We start from the raw sequence: 5,448 nt of genomic DNA on the forward strand, positions 1-5,448 counted from the left end.
AAAGGGCACCTGCAACATTCCCTAGCATCACATTATCAGGGTTCAGGAGACTTCCAGATTTACCCTTTGCCCTACCTCAGATTCATTGTGAAACTAGAGGGCAGTTTGGGTGACCTTAGTGGCTTTTGCTTGCTGACAGCCATGCTCTTGGACCTGAAGGAGGCCACGCCCACCTTGCGGCTTTGAAGGGAGAGGCGGAGTCAGCAGGACTGGGCGGGACCTGAAGGAGGACTGGGTCTTAGGGGCGGGGCGAACGACCGAGGAGGCGTGGCCGGAGGGGAAGGACTGGAGCTGGTGGGCGTGGCCTGAGAGGCGCGGCGGGTCAGAGGGGCTTGGATCAGCCCAGATAGGGCGGGGCTTGGGAGGCGGGAATGGCGCCGATGGGGCGGGACCTGAGAGGAGCGGTGGGTGTGATGGGGCGGGACAGGCTCGACCTGTGCGACAGGAGGGGAGGAGCTGGCGAGGGGGAGTGGGCGCGCTAAGAGATGGGGCGGGGAGGAGCCTGCGGACGGGGCGGGGCGGCGTGGCACGGCACGCGCACTACCAGCCGCCCGGCCCTGCTGCTGCTGCTGCTGCAACGCCGGTGGCGCAGCCAAGAGAGCAGCTGCGGCCGCGACTCCTTAAATAGCATCGCAACCCGGCGCGGGGCAGTTCGTGGATTGCAGTGACAGCCGCCTGTGGAGCAGCCCGGGCAGCGGAGGAGGTGAGTGCGCCAGCCGCGAAGGGCCGCGTGTCGGCCAAGGCGACCCTAGCCGGGCCGAGACCGGAGAACCGCCCCGCGGCTCTGCGGGACGTTCCGCTTTTCCGGCCTGGGCTCCACGGCCTCGTTTCCCTCGGCTTCGGGAGGCTCTGGGGCCGCTCCGGCGGCCGCCGCTTCCGGTGCCGGAGCCCGGGTTCCCCCGCGGGCCGTGCGCGCGCGGGGCTGATGCACCACGGAGTCAAGAGGTTCCTCTCTGCACCGGTCCCTGGCTGGTGTGGAGGCTGGGACCTTCCCTGCCCAGCTCAGGTGCCGAGAGGTGGTCCTGCTTGCTGGGGACCCTGGCGTCTCCGCCACCGCATCCCTCGTACCCCCAGAGGCGGGGATTGTGAGGCGCGCACTCACCGCGCGTGGACACGGACTGTCCCGGTGCTGCTCTGTGACGTGCCCCTGCGCCGAGCGTTCGAGGAGGGTCAAAAGCAGCGCTCAGAGCCCGATGTCATAAGTAGAAATTCTCGCGGTGTCTCCAAGAGGAGCTCCCAGAGCCACTACACACAGTGGTGATGGAGTCATTGATTTAAGGCAATCTGGCTTTTAATGTATTTTTAAATTAGGGAGCAAAAATGATATTTATCACCTTGAAACGTAGACCCCGAGTGTTGATACAGGACTTAAAAGATCACACGGATTAGAATCTAGAGAAGGCAGCTCCATCTAATCACTGCACTATGCCAGAGCGTACAGACCATCTTGCCACACCGCTCAAGCTCAGGATTATGGAACCTAGTTAAGAATGGCCGTTATGAAAATGCTTCCTCTTGGAACTGTGAGTATCCATTTGTAGTCTTCCCTTTAAGGACTTGACATTTGATTATGTTTCTGGGATACACGTTTCAGAACGTAATCTGTGGTTAGCCCAATGAAAATTATTAGCGTAACTCAGAAATCATCCAAACCCTTCTAGCTCACCAAAGTTAAGAACCGAAGGTCTGCAATGGGCAAGGTTAAGAATGGGGAGCAGCGAAAAGGAACCATCGGTTTGGAGCAATATGGTGAGGTGTGACAACAGAAAACAAGACAGGACCGGATCCTGGGAGATGTTTTTTCTTGTAGTTCAGCTGAAGGAAATCCCTTTGTGGTGGGAGGCCGGTTCTTTGTAAAAGGTCTGCATTGAGATCTTGAGCTAAAATTGTATGACCTGAGAAGGTAAAAAAAGAAAAAGAAAAGAAAAGAAAAAGCAACCTACCTTATTCACTCACCTCTTCTAAATTTACAGTAAACAGACAAAACTTAAAACAAAAACAAAAAAAACCCTCCCCATCAGTGATTCTAAGCATTTTCACATATTTCCTTCCTGTCTCTGTTATTTATATTTTATCAGTGCTTTATTATTATTACAGCCTGACTGAAATCATGAGGCCTTGGAAATTTTGACATTTAACATGCATGGCATCTGGCACAGTGGGGACAGGTTATCTATTTATACCATACAGGTACTTTTCAGCAACTTAGTTCCCGAGTTAAATGTAAAGTCACCAAATGCAAGCCAACATGTCACAGTGTTGTGAATTAATGTCTTTAGCACATCTTTAGTTTGGATATGGCTATCTAGAGCTGTGGGATTCCATGTTTGGAGTAAGATCAGGTGGTTGAGTTGGTTACCTGTAGAGATTTTATCTTTCTCCCTACGGCCTTGCTGTTGTTGTTCTTAGACTGTGGGATGCCTACCATAACTTCTAGACGTTTATCCTCATTCTTTTTAGAGTCATTTAGTTTGTAAGCTCAGTTTCATTTGATGGGTAAGCTTGCCATGCACTGTTTCTTACAACTAAATTCAGCTTGAGTCACACTGTTAGAAATGTTTTACGGGCAGGCCTGTTTACACATTCCTGCTGCAAAATGGAAAGAACAGGCTTTAAGGCAGCCCCCAGCTGTGAGTCTCTTGAACCCTCTTTAAGCCTGACTGTTCCGCCCAGATAGCTTAAGGTGCCCGAGTCCCTTAGTGAAGGTCTTCAGTCCAAATTAGTGGTTAGACATGCACTTGAGGGTCATGATGTACCTTTGGCACTGGTGCCTGGAGGGCCGTTCTCAGTGCACAGAGGCATTCCAAAGCTGCTGTGTGCTTGAGTTTAGGTTTCCACATCCTGGTACTCTGAGGGGCTTCTGAGAGCTTGAAAGAAATGCAAAGCCTAAAGTAGCAGCTGAACTTGAAGAGAACGGCATTTTGAGCAGCGTTTGTGGTGGTACACTGCGATTCTCCTCTTCACAAAGAGTATCGACTCCCGAGGAATCTCAGTTTGTGAAATCCCAGGGTAATCAGTTAGATGGCCGAGGGAAAGGAAATTACCACATGAATAAGTTAATTTTTGTGCTTTGTCCATCCTGGTGTTTATAATTTCTTAACCTTTGCAGGCAGTCCTATTTTTCAGTTGTAAACTTGGAGGAGTGAAGGTAAGGAGGAAGGCTAGAGATTACAGTTGAGTGGTTCTTTCCTTGTGTCTTGACTGGCTAGGAGGGGTGCCACTTTAGCCTAGAGGTTTGTAAGGGCTGTATTCCCTTAGGATAGTGGGAGCCTGCTGGGTGGGGAACAGCATGTGCCCCATATCTTAAGTCTGAAATCTCAAACCCAGTGGTTTAATGCACATAGAAGCCAGGGTAGTTCTCTTTCTGAATTATTTGCTAGTCTTCAAATTTTAAGCAAAAAAATATGAGAGCTATCTAAATATCTAAATTATAGTTTTCCTTTTTCATATTATAAGAGTAATATATGCTTGTCATAAAAAAAAACAGGACACATAGAAGTGAAATGTCTTCAAGAGATTACATTTGGGTTTATTTTCTTCCAGTTGTTTTATAAGCAAATTGAAAAATAATTTTAAGGCATATATTATCATTTGAAGTTGAACGTTTTGACAATTCATTTTTTAAATTAACCTTTATTTTTATTTTATATGTCTGGATATTCTGTCTTCATATATGTCTGTATACCACATGCATGCAGTGGCTTCAGAGTCTAGAAGAGGGGCTTTGAATCCTTTGGGACTGGAATTACTGATGGTTGGGGGCTGCCTGGTGGATGCTGGGAATTGAACTCAGGTCCTCTGGAAGAGCAGCCGCTCGATGCTCTTACCTGCTGAGCCATCTCTCCAGACTGACGACTCATTTTTAATCACCTCGGTTATGTAGGTGATCTCCTCAGATTTGTTAACATACTTTGGAGATGACTACTTTTAATTTCTTCATTACTCTCTGTTTGTTGCTTATTTCAGAACAGTTTACCAACCTCTTTTCTCTAATTAAAACAAACATGTTTAGAATTAAACATATCCTTTTTTTTTTTTAAAAAGCTCTCATGATTTTGTAAGTTACTTAAAAATTACTGAGTTGGTTTTAATGGACTTTTGGGTTCGTGTATTTTCGTGAAAAGCTGTTGAAATAACAATTTCATGGTTTGGAAAGATAAATGGAAAGAAGTTAGGGCATCAGAAAAGTGTGGTTTGCCTCTTAGAACATTTCCACATTTGGGGTGCGACTTCTGATAAATGCATTATCTATGCATTTGCAGGGTTTTGGCCGCTGTAGAAACTTGGCTCTCTGCACTCAGGTTTGTTGGAGGCGAAATGTCTGTAGGCAGGAGGTTAGAACACCGTTGATTAAGCAGAATGAAGAGGAAGCTGCAACAGGATTACATTGTCACCTGTCCCTCATCTCAGGGATGCAGTAGAGGTTCTGTTCTGGGAGCTTCACATGGTCCCTCCGGAGCCCTGTGAGGCAGGTCTTACTTTTAGACTATGACGGTGGCTCTCAGTCTTCCTGATGCTGCCACCCTTTAATACAGAGCTCCTCATGTTGTGGGGATCCCAGCCCCCACCAAGCATATAAGTGTTTGCATTGCTACTTCATAACTGTAATTCTGCTGCTGTCATAAATTATAATGTAGACATCTGTGTTTTCTGTGGTCTTAGGCCACCCCCGTGAAAGGGTCGTTTGACCCTAAGAGGGGGGTCCTGGCCCATAGGTTGAGAACCACTTCTCAGTGCCATTTGGCGATTAAGTCACCCAAGGCAGGATTTGAGTCTAGGCTGCCTGGTGTCAGAACCTGTGCTTTTTCAAGTGCTTCCTCTTAGGTCCCTCTGGAGTAGATTTCTCAGGCTTGGAAAGTTCCTTGACTTTTTCTTTGTCTCATTTATACTCAGCCACGAATTTTCTCTCCATAGCACCTGAGTTCCGAGAGATAAGAGCTTGATTGATTCAGCATAGTTCAGTGGGAGAATTAAAAAGTAAGGGGCCTCGTCTGCCCTTGAACTGCCTCCTCGTCTTGGAAGCCCGGAGCACAGTTGGGGTGAATGCATCGAGTGCTGAGGAGACCGTGGGCGGGAACAAGGCCCTAACTTGGTACAGACCCTGGAGCCAAAGCACATTAGTAGGAGATTCACCTCACTGTGACACATCATGGATTCGGGATTTTCTCTGCTGTGGATTTGGGAAGCACTCTTACCTCCTTCCCGGCGTGGTGTAGTGATACTGTTGAGATCATCCAGTAGACCAGAGGATAGATTCCTCTGTTCTCAGTTTGCAGACACTGTGGTATTGCCCAGTTATTCTTACTGAGTTATTTGCCTGGTAAAAGTACAGAACTAGAAGCCATGGGCTAAGTGTAACAGGGCTGTTGTGGGTGAAGTAAGGTGGATTGAGTGCCCGTGGGATCCACACACAGTCACGTCTATGTCTTGGCACCTTAGAGTCCTGTC

At 48.1% G+C, this 5,448-nt stretch overlaps 1 protein-coding gene across 3 annotated transcripts in view; it reads left to right on the forward strand.

The window, feature by feature from the left end:
- Window positions 1–536: 536 nt before the first annotated feature.
- Acsl1 (acyl-CoA synthetase long chain family member 1) overlaps window positions 537–5,448 on the forward strand; it is a 63,929-nt gene continuing 59,017 nt past the window's right edge. The window contains exon 1 of one of the 3 annotated variants that reach the window (XM_029480966.1): window positions 537–703. The gene's annotated coding sequence lies outside the window, so the exon portion shown is untranslated. Of the gene's footprint in view, window positions 704–1,255; window positions 1,524–5,448 lie in introns of those variants that run through there. The other 2 variants (XM_021169316.2, XM_021169314.2) reach the window with 2 other exon arrangements.

This window comes from Mus caroli, chromosome 8 (assembly GCF_900094665.2).
Source record: "Mus caroli chromosome 8, CAROLI_EIJ_v1.1, whole genome shotgun sequence".
In the NCBI taxonomy this organism is placed as follows: domain Eukaryota; kingdom Metazoa; phylum Chordata; class Mammalia; order Rodentia; family Muridae; genus Mus; species Mus caroli.